Raw genomic sequence first — 17,332 nt, forward strand, 5'->3', positions numbered from 1 at the left:
GCTTCCATATCTTGGCTGCTGTAAATAATGCTGCAATCTATCCTGTTTCTATACTCTAGTGACAAAGTAGCAGAAAGATAACTTAAGAAAACAATCTCAAAACATTGGTCTGATAATTCCAACATTTCTGCTGCATCTGGTTCTGATGCTTGTTCTGCCTCTTCAAATTGTGCTTGTTTGTTTTTTATCTTTTGGTATACTTTGTAATTTTTTTTTTCTTGATAATGGGACTTGATATACTGGATAAAGGAACTGCTGTAAATAGGGCTTTAGTAATGTGGTGTGAGGTGTGATGGGAGGGGAAGTTTTCTATGGTCCTGTGAGGTCTGCTGGTGAGTCTACTCCTTTGGACTATGAGTTTCACAAGTGTTTGTCAGTGTTTGTTTGTGTTTATGTATTTGTTTTCTTGTTTACTCTGTCTCCAGTTCAGTGAGCAGGATGGCTAGGGAGGGCAGGAATTGGGTATTCCCCTTTTGCCATGTCAGTTAAGCTGTGGTAATACCCTAGCAAGTTAGGCTCTGGTTAATTGGTTTCTCCTGAGGGCAGGCCTTGTTAAGAAGAACATGATGTCGTTCAGTATTTCAAAATGCTTCCTTTTCACTTCCCTCTGCCAGAGCTGAAGGGGATTTTCCTCAGATATTTACTGTGAGAACCTGTTTGAGCTTCTGGAGGTAAACCTCACAAAATTCTTTCCTTCCTACACTGCCTGTGTTCCCTGGTGTTCCTGCCCTGGCACTGGTTCTTGAAGAAAGCTCTGCTGTGAGTATCTGCTCAGGTAAACCACAACTCCCTAGATTCACCTGGCTGTCTGTCCCGTCTTGAGGGCAGTGTTTTGCCCTGTGTCCTCTTTTCTTTAAAATAAAATGTTAATATTTATTTATTTTTGAGAGAGAGAGAGAGAGACAGAGACAGAACATGAGTGGGGGAGGGGCAGAGAGAGAGAGAGAGAGAGAGAGAGAGAGAGAGAGAGAGAGAGACAGAATCTGAAACAAGCAAGCTCCAGGCTCTGAGCTGCCAGCACAGACCCCAACACGGGGTCAAACCCTGGAAGCATGAGATCATGACCTGAGCTGAAGTCAGGTGCTTAACCGACTGAACCACCCAGGAGCCCCAGTGTATCCTGTCTTCTTGAGCACACAAGAAGAGTTATTAATTTTTCAGTCTGTTCAGCTTTTTAGTACAGAGTGGCAACTTCCAAGTATTTTACATGCAGAACTGGAAACTGGATCCCCTTCTTTTTCATAGTTGGACATTTATGGAAAGTTACAAAGATATTACAGAGTTCCCATGTACAGCATAGCCAATTTCTCCTATAATAACATTTTATATTAATATGGTATATTTTATATATATATATATATATTTATATATATATATATATATATATATATACATAACATATTTGCACAGTATCAGTGCATTATTATACGAAGTCCATTCTTTATTCATACATTTCCTCAGTTTTTACTAAATGTTTTTTACTGCTAGGATCCCATCCACGGTAAATATTACATTTATTCATCATCTTTCCATAGGATTCTAGGAGCTGTAACAGTTCATTTGACTTCCTTGTTCTTGATGACCTTGACAATTTTGAGAAGTATTGGTCAGGTATTTTGTAGAATGTTTCTTATTTGGGGTTTCTCATGATTGCACAGGAGTAATGCATTCATGGGAGTCAGAACACAGAGGTAATGTGCCATTCTCACCATTTCATATCAAGGATATATATTCTCAAGATGACTCATTACTGTTGATGTTTACCTTGATTCCCTGACTGAGGACATGTTTGTCAGATTTCTCTTCTGTAAACTTACTGGGATTCCCTTCCCTTTCTATACTGTCTTCTTTGGAAGAAAGTCACTTTACACAGCCCACACATAAGAGGTAAAAAATTACTTTCTATCTCTTTGAGAGTTGGATTATCTACAAAAATTATTTTGAAGACTTATCCACAAGAGTTCCGCCTATATTTTCCCATGTATTTATTTACATGTGTGCTTATACCAGTATTCATAAATATTTATTCTATATTTTGTGATGTAATCGAATAATTATTTAATTTGTTGCTCAAATTATTCCAGCTTTATCCATGAGAGCTCTTTTAGTTGATTTTTGTATATCCTTTAATATACCTATACTCTTATTTGTATATGTGTATTTAGCACTTTCCTACTTTCTGGAATAATAAAATTCATCTTATATATTTCTTGTCTTGGTCCTAGAATTAGGGATTTATCCAAGGAACTCTTTGGTATAAAAAAACTAAGACCTGGGCATAAGGTGTCCTCTCATTTTTTTTTTTTTTTGGTTTTGTTTGGTTTTGTTTTGTTTTCTCCCCTTGAATCTCATACTTTCAAACTTTTGGCTCAATTTCTTCATTTTTAAGTACATTTTTTAGAAATTCCTTGAGTTTGTTGGTGCTGGATTTTAATATCCTTAGCTTCTCTTTATTTTTACATGGTTTTATTTTTCCATCAATCTTGAAAAATTAATTATAAAAATACAGATTTTACTAATTCCATTGCACAATCATTTTTATGTATAAAATTTACCTCATTTTTATAATTATGTACTTCATAATTGAATATCATTAAATTACTTTATAGCTTACATTGTTTTGTATTGTAGCTGAAGCATTTGATTTTGGAAGACTATTTTTTAAAGAGCTTGTCCTTTTTTTTCTTTTTTTTTAAGTTTATTTGTTTCTTTTTAGAGAGGAAGAACAAGCAGGGAAGGGGCAGAGACAGAAAGGGAGAGAGAGAATCACAAGCAGGCTCTGGCACTGACAGCACAGGGCTGAGTGTAGGGCTTGATCTCATGAACCCTAAGGTCATGACCTAAGCCAAAATCAAGAGTCTGATGCTCAACCAACTGAGCCACCCAAGTGCCCCTGATTTCAAAAGATTTTAAGGTAAAGATTTTTATGGTACTGTCCAACTCAGTAAGAGCATCATATTTCTCCTCCTTCATGATTTAATATTGTAGACATACATAATGACTGTGATAATTTGAAACAAAAAAACCTATGAATTCTCTCTCCAACCATAGTCATCTCAGTGGGTCATGACCCATGCTCTCTCCCCTTCCTTCTTCTCATCTCATATTGACTCTAACATTCCAACTGCGGCATACTATATTTTTGTAAAAATGTTTTAAGGACTTTTAAAAAGCCAATCTCTATATTAATTACGCAGAGTTTTATACACAGCTATGAATTAAATTGACTATAAAGTTATTAATTGATGTTTTAAATTCCAAATGCTAAGTTTAGATTTATATATTATGCCATTCTACTGACTGGGTAGAAAAAATAGAATTGAGGTGATTACAAAAGCAGGAAATTAGTTCAGGTTAAAGATGAATCCCTGAAAAGGGAAATTGAGTGTTGTGCCATATTTTAAGCTTATGTTTAAGAAAGAATTGTTAGCACTTACAGTACAGGTAAACGAGTGAAATAATAAAGAAATGCAAAGTAGAGAGTAAGTATATATTTATTTGGCTGAATGTTGGTTGGGTATGGTGCCATTTAGTGAGACAAGAGAGAGGGAAATATACTGGAACAATGCTATGGGGATATTTTTAGGCATATAGACTACAATGTGTCTCTGTTAATGAGGTATCCAGAGATATTGATCTGCCCCTTTAGGACATATGAACAGAATATAGATTTAGGAGTAATAAAGTGTTGGTTCTTGATGAGAAGCCTCAGGAATAGTAGATAGGGCTTTCCAACTTTATCAGAAAGAATATCTTGACTCACTGCCCAGTTAGACTAATTTTGATACAAGTTCATCTTTATCTGATAAGTTTCTCTGTAGCAACTATCAGTTGATCTATAAATTCTTATATATTAAGATCTTATGTCTAAATTCTTCCTAGATAGAAATTAATGACTGGAAGTAATCATAAAAGTAAAATCTAAAGTGAAGATAGCAGCCTTATTTTTAGCTTGAACATTGTCAGACTGCTTGTCAATAACCTGTTGTTATATGACTTAGGAGACTTTCTGATTTAGAAGACTATTGGAGGTTGTTAAAATTCTCAATACACATCAGCTATAAACAAATTCTGCACAGATTTTGGCCTTTAGAAAACAAAACCTTATTATACTGTCAGTGTATGTGCATTATAAAAGAATCTGAATTTCTTTGGAATATGTATATTCTATGACATTCCATGACACTTGAACTATCCCTCTTAAATCTTGAAATGGGTCATCCTCAGAAAACTCAAATCAGTCTGGCAAGCAAGCCTCTTGTGTAGTAAACCTTTCTCTACTGAGACCTACAGGTATTATCTAGCTTAAAATTTATGAAAAAAGACTTATCCATCTCAAATTTTTAGTAATATTAGACATAATTAGGTCTTTGCATTTGAAACCCCCATATTTTTTTTCTTTTTTTCCCTCTCTTTCTTTCTCATTGTCTCTTAATCTGTCATAAAAGAAAAAAAAAACTTTACCTCCACTTAAGTTAATACTGTAGAAACACTGAAATACAGTAGAAATGAACGGAATATGAAGTAATAATTATTCATCATTGAATAACAAAAAATAACAAAATGGGGCTGGATTTTCCTTTGCCTTTAGTTTAATAGTCTAAGAACCTATTTCTGAGGAAACAGACTATAGAGTTATTCCTGGTGATAAATACAATCGCATAGTCACACAAATCAGAGTGAGACTGTTTTTAGGAGAAAATTAGATTTGTGTAGTCTTATAAGGTTATATATTAAAATAATCAAATAAATATGTATCAAATCTTACTTTATAGTAATATGAAGATACATAATCTTAAAATTATTTCATTTAATAGTTAAGGGATAAATTTTTATATTAGAGCTAAGAAAAATCATTTAACCTTACCCAATATTATGTGGTATCTGGGAATATGACTATGGAAATTCTTTCCTTCTTGTTTATATGGCTTTATGTAGTCATGAATATGAAAGCCAAAACCCACAGGATATTTCAAGATGCTGTTCCTAGTTATTTTATTAATTATTATTACTATTATTTTTTTTTTTACTTGCTTTATCTTCTCAGGAAAATAAAGATGTACAGATGTCATTTAACCTACTGGTATCAAAATTTTTCAATTGAACAGAGATAACATTTTCCTTAGAAAAAAATATTTCATGAGGGTCAAAAGTTTTATTTTTTTAAAATTTTTTAATGTTTATTTATTTTTGAGAGAGAGAGTGAGTGGGTAGGAGCAGAGAGAGGGGGAGACACATAATCTGAAGCAGACTCCAAGCTCTGAGATGTCAGCACAGAGCCAGATGCAGGGCTCAAACTCACAAACCACAAGATCATGACCTAAGGTGAAGTTGGAGGCTCAACCAGCTGAGCCACCCAGGCACCCCGTAGGTCAAGTGCTTTAAAAGGATTACAATTCTAGCTACTCTGAGATTGCAGTTGGAGATGACTTCCTTGTCCAGTTACCCACTCATTCTTCCTATGTTGTCCTCCGTATCGCGAGAGCTTCATGGAGCAATATTTGAAAAGCATTAACATATCACAATTTTCTTGTTAACTATATAAAGAAAATAAAATTTAGAATGTGTGATAAAACTGGAGGATATCTCCCATATACTTACAAATACCTTTGCTTGTGCTTTTCCTGTAGAAAGGACACTTTCATCTTATCTACTTCCATCAATATGTAATTATAGATAGACCTGATAGCGATGTAGGATATCTTGCTATTACATATGTGTGGTATAAAGAACACCACAACCACTCACAAATGTGATTTGGATCTAAGTGTGCAGTTCCATCTTTTTAAATTCAAGCTGATTCAGGAAATGGTTCCTGGATCAGAAGTAACACCGATGTAATTGTAGGACCATGCAAGTTTGTCTTAAAGGGATAAATCCTAAAGAGTGATAGATTTTCTTTTTTACTTAAACACACACACACACACACACACACACACACACACACACACCATGCATTTGTCCAAATACAAAACATTCACCTCTCTTCTTTGTTGATCTGTTGTTTCTTCCAATTTTGATAAACATACCCTCAATACAATAATAAATGACTAGTCTCGGATTAAAAATATAGCAACAAGTTGTGGTGATTGGACCCACTGGAGCGTGCATATCTCACTGAAAGATGGTGGCAGCTGTTCCTCTCACCTGGCTGTAACTACCTTGGAACAGAGAGATAGTTTTTTCCAGCTCCTCAGATACTTTCAAATCATACCAGAAATATGAGTTTAATAGGAAGTCAAAAATTTTCAATATTAGCCAAAATATATGCATTTAACATTGTATAAGCCAAGACTAGACAGGAAGAACACCATGTGTCAATGAGCCATAAATGGCCAGTGAAGCACTGCTTTGGAATTTCTTTCGATTATATTTATTTAACCACAGACACTTAAATAATTAGTCCATTCCACAAATAATGAACATAGTAACTGTCACCATTGTTATAATTGATTTGCACATATTTTTTTTCATTATTTTTCCCAAAAAACTCTGTGATTTAATGTTTTTATTCTCCTCACTTTAAAGGGGGAAATTGGAGGCACAGGTGGTTAAGTGTTGTTCTGTTAGTATAAAGAATAACTGTTACATGAAACAAACAAAACATGTATATTGGCTCCAGTATAATAGAAGTCAATGTCTCACATAAGTGAATTCCAAACAACTGTCCCAGTTACATAAGCAGCTGTCTTTCAGACAATGATTCAGGGACCCAGGCCTTCTTCTCTCTAGTGGCACTTCTTCAAATCCTGACTTCGAAATTGATTTTGCAAATCATCTTCAAACTGGTACATGGAGAATGAACATGGAGGAGCATATGTAACACATTCCTATGATCAAGGCTAAGAACCAGTGTCAAGGAAGAAGAGAAAATGAATTAGATGAAAATATAACCATTCTCTTTCACAATGTGAGCATCAGAATCAGGAGATGAATCCAAATAAGTTGTATCCGTATCCTGCACTCTCACTATATGCTAGTTACTAAAATAAAATAGGGTCATATAGTAAACATAGGGTTTTCAATTTGTAAAAAAGGCAGACAGTTGTGGCAAATTTATAGGTATGGTGTGTATGTATATGTGTATATCTATATAAAAACTATTCATGAGACAAGATTGAGACCCATCTCATCATGTCTTAATACTAAGGAAGTATTAACCTTAAGGAAGTTAATTCACCCAAAGACCAATGGAAACAATTCAATATTTCAAGAGAAAAATAAAGCAACCAGCCTTTGCAAACATTTATTTTAATGAATAAATTTTAATAAATGAAAGCCTGGAAAATGGCTTGAAAAATTAAAAGAATAATGTGAAATGAGCATTTCAGTGGCTTATGTGAGGCAAGAGGATAAGTGAAGTGAGAGTCTATGATGCTTTGGATTAGGGGATGATAGAGATGACAAGTGGATGGGATTAAATGATGTTTAGAAAATAATAGTGGCTGGGGCACCCTGGGTGGCTCAGGCAGTTGAACATCTGACTTCAGCTCAGGTCATGATCTCATGGTTTGTGAGTTCAAGCCTTGCTTCAGGCTCTCTGCAGTCAGTGTGGAGCCCACTTCAGATCCTCTGTCCCCTCTCTCTCTGTCCCTCCCCCGCTTGTGCACGTGCACACTCTCTCTCTCTCTCTCAAAAATAAAAAAAAAGTAATAAGAAAGAAAGAAAAAATAAAAGAAAATAATAGTGACTTAGTTTAGAGCATGGCTGGATGCGAACAATGAGCCTGAATCAAAACAGTGACCATCAGGTTTCTAGATTGAGCAAATGAATGAATACTTTCATTTAAAGCTATCTATTCATAAAAAAGGAAAATGGAAGGGGGGGATATTATGAATGCACCTTTTTATATTTTTAGTTTATAGTGATAAAATGGGAGTAATCAAACTACCTACCTAATGAGATTTTTATTAATGTAGGAAGTATGCATTACAGTAAAATTAAAAAAAAAATCTTATTTTCTTATTGAATGATTTTTGGTTGTGGGTGTTTTTGCTTTTAATTTATGTCGTTTTATTATTTTTTTTAATGTTCATTTATTTTTGAGAGAGAGAGAGAGAGAGAGACAGAGCATGAGAAGGAGAGGGGCAGAGAGAGAAAGAGGGAGACAAAGAATCCGAAGCAGGCTCCAAACTCTGAGCTGTCAGCACATAGACCGATCTGGGGCTCGAAACCACAAACTGTGAGATCATGACCTGAGCTGGTGTTGAATGCTTAAACAACTGAGCCACCCAGGCACCTCTAGTTTGTGTTGTTTTAATGTTTGTTTATTTTGACAGGGAGAGAGAGAGAGAGAGAGAGAGAGAGAGAGAGAGAGAGCCCAAGTAGGGGAGAGGAAAACAGAGAGGGACAGAGAGAGAATCCCAAGTAGGTTCTGTGCTGTCAGTATGGAGCCTAACTAGGGGCTCAATCTCCTGAACCATGGTATCATGATCTGAACCAAAATCAAGAGTTTTTAAAACTCTAGGATCTGTAATGTCATCCTCCAGGACACCATGGATCTCTCCCCATTCCTCTCTCCAGTCTGGGATAAACTCCAATGGGAAGAACATGGTTGCCTAACTGCCCCAATTTCTATAAGGTGTTTATCAGGAATACCTGTTCAAGTCTTCTATTTTCTTAAATACTTAAAATTTTGTCAAAAAATTTTTTTCACATGATAACCATATTTAACCTTCCAATTTACAGTGAGATATAAAGATGACAATATTTTTCAATGGAAGGGTAAAGAATAAATATTTAATAAATGTAGTTGGTTCATAGAAAATATTTAATAATTTCTAGATATTATAATATTATTGTGACTTTTCACTCTTTTGAAAATGTAAAATAACAATTAGATGTATCGGTTGAGAGCTCTGAAGAGTCCTTGGCTAGATACACAAATATATAAATTGCAAATACAAGGATGGCTCAGTGGACATTGTAAATTGTTTAACCATCATCAGATTTCCCATTCAGATCCTCTACTATAGCACCAATATAGTTTAGATATCCATTCCTCCCCACAAAGCCCACAGAACTTAGTGAAAATTGATCCATCTCTAGTTCCTGGAGAAGGTGTTAATTAAACTGAAATTTTAAAGTAATCATGGCAATCTTATCCATTTTGCCCAAGTAGATGTCAGGGTACAGAATTAAGAAAATCAACAAACAGTGTTTCTTTAGAAGCACTAATTGGTTCTGGGATATACACTTGACCTAAATTAGTTCAGTTGTACTGATTAGAAGATATTTTATTCCTCAGTAGAAATATGCTGTCTCTTCCCTCTCTGCACATGAAAACAGTAGCAAATTCTCACAATTACTCTTTATTATCTTTGCAACCATGAAAAAACCAGCATGGAGACAAAATATGAGAGAATAACACAAACAAAGCTACAGCCTTGGTCATGGACCTGGAGATCATTGTTCCATTTTAGGACTTTTGGGTTTGGGCTTCTCCTATAATTAGCCAAAAATATTTGTCCTAAAATACATACTAACTGAGGTCATCAATTTATATCACAATGCATAAGAAGAACATGAAGAATAAAACAAAAATACAGGCAAATCTAGGGTTTTAGATGAATATAACTATTCACTTTTGATAAAACCCTGAGGATATATGACTCATTAAAGAAGCATGTGAACAATTGAAACTATAAAATTATAGATGAGAAGTTAACCAAAATTATAATGTGCACAAATATATCCATTTTCCCTAAACATTAGCTAACGTGACAGTGACCCTGGAATTTTGGTAGCATCTATGTTTATTATAGCAATAATGCCTAAGTGCTCTGATACAGAAAACATAAATACCTTTTCGGTAACTGCATAGTGTATCACTTCCAGTACTTGTGCTGTCAAATATTACGACAGCAGTGTAATATTATTCTCAGAAAGGCAAAACAAAATAAAACATGACACTAATAATGTTATGTTTAATTCATGGTAATTTGATGTTCTTATTTTTTACGATCAGAATAAAATAGCTTGTGTAAGATAATACATTTGATTCATTCTGTACCAAGTCTTCTTTATTATGAGGCTTATAAAAGCATCAAATAATTACAACAAACAATTTAGTGGGAACTTATTACTACAAATAACTTCTAAATTGAAATGTTAGCTTGAATAATTTCAAAAAGAACAACAGCAAAGAATGCTAAGTACTTTAAACACCTCATGAGGTGAGCTACCATGCTGTGATGCCTGTCTTTAAAGAATCCCTTCAGGATGTCCACTTAGGATTGGAAGGGTAGGGATCCATTTCATTATTTTTAATTTTTTTAATGTTTATTTATTTAGAGAGAAAGAGAAGCAGAGAAAGAGGGAGAGAAACAATCCAAGCCAGCTATATGCTGTCAACAGAACCCAACCCAATGTAGGGCTCTATTCAAGAACTATGAGATCATGACCTGAGCTGAAATCAGGAACCAGAAACTTAACTGACTGAACCACCCACATGCCCAGGATCCATTTCATTAATATACTTATCCTCTCTTCCCTTTGCCAATTACCTGTTCAGTTGCCAACATGTTGTCTACTCCAAAACGTGTACCACATTTTACTGAAACATACTTACATACAACATTAAGTTGAATATATCTTCGAGCTGTTCTGGAAGCAATTCCATTATATAAGTTTCCAGATAAAGGTTTTGACCTGAGGATTCATAAGGGTGAGAGAGTTTATGAGATTGTGAGAGGTTCAGTTATGCAAATTCTAAATACCCAGGAAGAAACAACAAAAACCTTGCCTTTCCAAAACACTGAGCGCTCTCTGCCATTATTGTTGGACACTTGTTATTTAACCATAATCATATTTCAGTAGTGCCTGGAAAAATATTTTGAAGTCATGAAATTTGTTGTACTAGAAACAATTTACATGAATAAATTAATTTACTAAATAAAATGGATATTGGTAGAAACTAACTTCTATTTATCTTAGAATCACAGAACATGGCTAAAAGTATGGGCATTTGTACTCTTTAAACATGTCTCAAATAAATTTAGAAACTTTATTTTCCTATGTGTCACTGATTAAATCTGTGCATAGTCAATCTTGCCAGAATCAATAAATAATCAAGGTATATCTCCATAAAGCTTTACTACTCACCAATGTTTACATTCTGAGCTTTGGTGCTCAGTGAAATGTATGCTGGAAGGAAAACAACATGAGACCATTTGACTATTATCAGAAAAAGAAAAAATAACAAGTTCCAGTGAAGAGGTAGGGAAAAGGGAACCCTTGTACACTGTTGGTGGGAATGTAATTGTTACATTCATTATGGAAAACAATGTAGAATTTCTTCAAAATATTACAAATAGAACTACCTTATGGCCCAGCCACCCTTCTCTCTCTCTCTCTCTCTCTCTCTCTCTGTGTGTGTGTGTGTGTGTGTGTATGTATATATGCCCAAAGAAGATTAAATTAGTATTTCAAATAATTTCCATGTTCTTGGCAACATTCTTCTCAATAGCCAAGATATGGAAACAACATAAGTGTCCATTTGTCATCTATGGATGAATGGGTAAGGAAAATTTTATATATATTCTTTAAAAAAGAGAACATGTCATTTACAACATGGATGAATCTACAAGACATTACGCAAAGTAAAATAAGCCAGACAGATACAGCAAGAAAAATGCTGCATGATCTTACTTATGTGTGACATCTAAACAAGTTGAATACATAGAAGCAGACTACTTACCGGGGGCATGGAGGTGGCAGAAATGGGGAGATGTTGGTTCAGAGGGTACAAAGACGCAGTTATGTAGGATGAGTATGTTCTAGGGCTCTAACATACAGCATGATGATTATAGTTATTAGTGTTGTATTCTATACTGGAAATTTACTGAGAGTAGATTTCAGGTGCTTTCAGAAAAAAGGCACTATGTAAGGAGTTGAAGATGTTCATCAGTTTGATTGTAGTAATAATTTCACTGTGGAGGCATGTGTGTATACATACATATAAACATACGCATATATAATCTTATTATAAGATAAAATAGAATAAAGGTGAATGGTAAGTATTAACACTAAACATAGCACTCCCTAATCTCAACTGAGGTGGCTGTGGATGTTATTTTTATTTTATTCCTTTTTTAATGATTAATATGATGTAGCTAATTCTAGCGTATACATTGTGAGAATGTTCTTATTAAACTCGCTTTCTTTCCTGTGACCTCCAATGACTTTTTAACCTGACACAGAAAATTGCTTCTGAAGGTCTTAAGATAAAAATAGACTAGACATTTGAAATTAAAATACCATCATTTGTAATTAGTAAGTAATATATTATGTTCTTTCAAAATCATTTATTATAATACCGTTGAGGCAATGAGCCTCTAATACTTATACAGAATTGCTATTATACCTTTGCCTTACTGTGATAAATGTATTTGAGATTGCAATAAACAGTTCTTTTTATTCAGGTTATATTTCCAAATCTCATACATAACTAGTTCCAGCTTCTATGATTGTGAGGCTATAAGCCAGCACTATTCTAGACATGAGAGGAAGACAATCAGTACCACCCCTGCCTTCCTTTGTTGGTATAATCCTTAGCCCTGTGACACTTACATCCTATATGTAGCCAAAAATGTAATTTAAAAAATAATTTACCATTGTTTTACTTAAGAAAAGTTTGAGGGAGATAAGCATAATGGGAATTGGGCTTTTTCAGTTGTTTTGTATCTATTATCTTATTTATTCTTCATAGTCGCACTATGAAATGGGATACTAGTATCTTCATCTATAAATAATGAAGTAAGCCACAGAGAAGTTAAAGTAATAACTTAAAATAACACTATATATGGTAGAGTCAGGTTTCAAAAATGTGTGATCATAACTATTACTGCACATTTGAGACACATAGAAAATCTAAAAATGTGTGTATATTTAGATAAAAAATAATCAGAAAAATATATGACAATGTAAAAAAATCCTTCTTGACTCTTCTATTGTTTTTATTCTTCCTCAGTTTATACTACATATACTAATATTTAGTCCTATAAATATTTTATGGTGCAATATTATGCAAAATATACACAAATTAGAATATTTTATGTCTGTTCCCTTTCATATAAATTGAGTCATGTTTAACATATTGATCTTTTATCACATAAATATTACAAAAATCACAGAGATCTTTCTCATACTTCTAACTGACATATAGACTTCCATTGTGTAGATTCATTACAATTTGTTGGTGGATATGGGCTTAAACTTCTCAAAAATTCTAAAATGCTGTAAAGCACATAGAAATGATTTTTATAGCTCAGGTAATATCATTTTTACATGTGCAGCTAATATCCCAAGACAGTGGGAGAAATCTTATGATACAGAAGAATAGAAGGAAGCTATAAATAAAGCTTGCTAAGGAATAAAAACCCTCTGAAAATATGACTGATAAGAGTGGGTTATAAAATCCATGGAAATGGTGTCTTGGGTTTTAATGATTGCAAAGGTATGGAGCCTTGGGCCTATGCCTGGGGGGTTCAATAAGACAGGATCATGTGTAAAGCCTATAGTCTTTGAGAAATAAAGAGGGCATTTATGTTCCACAAGAAAAGAACATGGCATAGTGAATTGACTAAGTCATCCTTGATTCTTGATGGAAAGAATACCAAAATAACATTTGAGATTTTATACTCACAACCCAGTCCTTACAAACAATTAAGGTATGAATTTACACAGTATGTTCAGGATTCTTTAAGTGATACATTTACATAACATTAACTGTGTTAACAGTTATGAAGTACCTAGAATAATGCCAAGTATCTAATAAATGCTACTAAATAACACAGGATATTCATAGGATTCAAAGGATTAAGTACCATTGAGACAAGGAAACATTCTTTCTAGCGGACATTGCTATCTAAAGTTTAAGTTCATCAGAATGTAACAATTTGAAATGTGCATCCATCTACTTAAAAAAGCAGAGCAGAAATGACATCATTTTAATTAATTAATGATGAATTCGCTGCATAATGAAAAGTATTTTTAACAAAATTTCTTGGTAATCAATAGATCTAGCCACTCAGAACATTAGTAAGGATATGTAAATTTTGAAGAACACAATTAGCAAACTTAATCCAACAAATAGTGAATAACAGTCTCTGTAATATTAAAAGAGAATACTAAAAACAAACTACAGTTGACCCTTGAATAGCACAAGTTTGAACTGCGTGGGTCCACTTTTTTTTCCTTCAGATTTAAAAAAAAATTAGTTAATATACAGTGCGATATTGATTTCATGAGTAGAATTCAGTGGTTCATATGGGTCCACTTTTATGTGAATATTGTATAGTACAGTACTGTAAATGTGTTTTCTCTTCCTTATGATTTTCTTACTAATATTTCCTTTTCTCTAGCTTACTTCATTATAAAAATACAGTATATAATAACATATAGACTGTATGTTAATCAACTGTTACTGGCAAGGCTCCTAGTCAACAGTAGAGCATTAGTAGTTTTGGGGGAGTCAAAAGTAATACGTGGATTTCCAACTACACAGAGGATTGGCACACCTAACTCCCACATCATCATTCAAGGGTCAACTATATATGATGATAGGATGCAGAATAATTCTTAACATATTTCTAAAAAATCAGCATTATGCAAGTCCCCTCCCTATTCACAGTTTCACTGCTTTCTGTGGTGCAGAAACAGATGATCCTCATTTTTGATAGAGAGTGCATGTGAGTGGAGAAGGGGGAGGGGCAGGGAGAGAGTGAGAGAGAGAGAGAGAGGGAGGGATAATCTTAAGTTGCTCCACACTGAGTGTGGAGCCCAATGGTGGTGTGAGAGGGCTCTATCCCATGACCCTGGGATCATGACCTGAGCCAAAATCAAGAGTCAGGAGCTCAACCTACTGAGCCACCTAGACACCCCTACGGATGATCCTCTTTCTGATAAATGGTCAGGTCAATTGTAGGCTAATAGTACATCACAATGCCTGTGTCATTCACCCAACGTCACCTCATCATGAAGCCATTTTATCATCTCACATCATCACAAGAAGATGGGTTAGTGAAGTGTAATGCGATATTTTGAGAGACCACATTCACATAATTTTTATTACAGCATATTGATAACTGTTCTACTGTATTATTATTATTGCTATTCTCTTAGTGTGCCTAATTTATAAGTTAAATTTTGTCATAAGTGTGTATGTATAGAAAAATACATAGTATATCTACGGTTCAGTACTATCCATGCTTTATTCGTTTGTTTTATTTTGTTTTGTAGTATTTATCATGTGCTGGAGACTATATTTTATATTAGAAATTCATTAGCGCCTTTAATTTTTAATCAGCTGATTACATTTTAGGCCATTAATATTTTAAACCTAGGGAATTTAAGATACAGATGCCAAATCTAGTAAGCATCCTTCTTCAAGTTAATAAAGTTATGTTAATTTAGAAAAAGTTTAAATAAGCTATTCTGTTAAGATAGAACATTACAAGGGTGCCTGGGTGGCTCAATCAGTTAAGCATCCACTTCAGTTCAGGTCATGATCTCACAGTTTGTGAGTTTGCGCCCCTGCATTGGGCTCTGTGCTGACAGCTTAGAGCCTAGAGCCTGTTTCAGATTCTGTGTCTCCCTCTCTGTCTCTGCACCCCCCCCCCCCACTTGCGCACGCACGCGCTTGTGCGCGCGCTCTCTCTCTCTCTCTCTTAAAAATAAACATTAAAAAAAAAAAGTTAAGGGGCACCTGGTTGGTTCAGTTGGTTGAGCGTCTGACTTCGGCTCAGTAATGATCTCACGGTCCGTGAGTTCGAGCCCTGCGTCAGGCTCTGTGCTGACAGCTCAGAGCCTAAAGCCTACTTTGGATTCTGTGTCTCCCTCTCTCTGCCCACCGCCCCACTTGTGCTCTGTCTTTCACAAATAAATAAATGTAAAAACAATTTTTTTTAAAAAAACGTTAAAAAAAAAAGATCAAACATTACAATTGTAGATGTTCTATTACAGAACTATTCTTGGCTTCTAGGAATAAATACAACTAAACAATGATACATTAGCCTTTTAACACATTTATGTTTAAGTTTGATAGTATTTTAAATAATGAAATTGATATGTAGATTCCCTTTTTGCCATTTATTTTCTTCTGTTAGACTTTAGAATCAACTTGAGCACATTTTGTATAACATGAAAACTACTTGAAATCTAAATTTTCATCAAAAATTTTCCCTAAAATAGTTTAAACTTAGTGTCATCTTTTTATTCATTAGCTGATTTATTCTTGGTTTTCCAGTGTATTAGGCATTATTGACAACTTCCATTTACCTGCAAAAGTACTAAATTGACTAGTTTTTCAAATGTATTGAGCTCATTTATCACCTACCTATAACAAATACAACTACATTTCTTTCTTTCTATTTTTGTTTTTTTCTTTTGTTTTAATTTTTTAATCTTTTTTCACTTATTCAACAAATATTTGTTGATATCTATTATGTGCCGGAGTTGGGGAGTTGGTCAAGTTTGAGAAACCAAAGTTTCTTATTCTCAGAGCTTTTACTTTCCAGTGGAGAAGGATCAAGTGCTAAACTAATAAAAATAAATAAACAGCATTATACCAAAGCGTTATAAGTCCTGTCATAGAAAAAATTATGTGATTAAGAGTGATCGATCATGGGCAAGTGGTAGTTCAGGGAAAGGCTCTTGGAGATGGAGACAAATGGAATGTAACTGACATAGGAGATAATATTATTCTTGCAAAACAAAACAACAGTTTCAAAGCCCTGAGGCACAAGAGAACTTTCAGGGTTCAAAGAAGTGAGAAGGCTAATGTTGTAGGAACTCAGTAAGGGCAAGAAGGGGATGAGATATGGACAGAGATCAAATTATCTGAGGTATTTTAGGTCATCAGAATTTGTTGGGAATTTATATAAAAGTTGATTAAGGACCACTAGAGGATTTTAAACAAAAGAGTAATATATATATATATATATATATATATATATATATATATATATATAAAATATATATATAAAATATATATATAATATATATAATCTTGCTTTGTGTACATATTGCTTGCCCAAAGCACAACATTTTATCTGTTCCTATTTATACTTTGTTTGCTCTGTTACTCATTCTGTACTTACTGTGTTATTATATGATATTCTTATGGATCCAAAAGCATATCTGTATTTTCCCCTAAAAATTACTAAACCTCTTATTTACTTTTAATAAATAGTAGTCTCAGATGTGTTAAATGTATCTTCACATCTATGTCAAAATTTACTAATTTTGATGAGAAAAATAGGATATAGCTTTGACTCTTTTCTTAATATGTGTTCTGTAAGATGTTCTGTGTCCAGATATTTCAGAAAGTCAA

This window comes from Panthera tigris, chromosome A3 (assembly GCF_018350195.1).
Source record: "Panthera tigris isolate Pti1 chromosome A3, P.tigris_Pti1_mat1.1, whole genome shotgun sequence".
NCBI classification, from domain to species: Eukaryota; Metazoa; Chordata; class Mammalia; order Carnivora; family Felidae; genus Panthera; species Panthera tigris.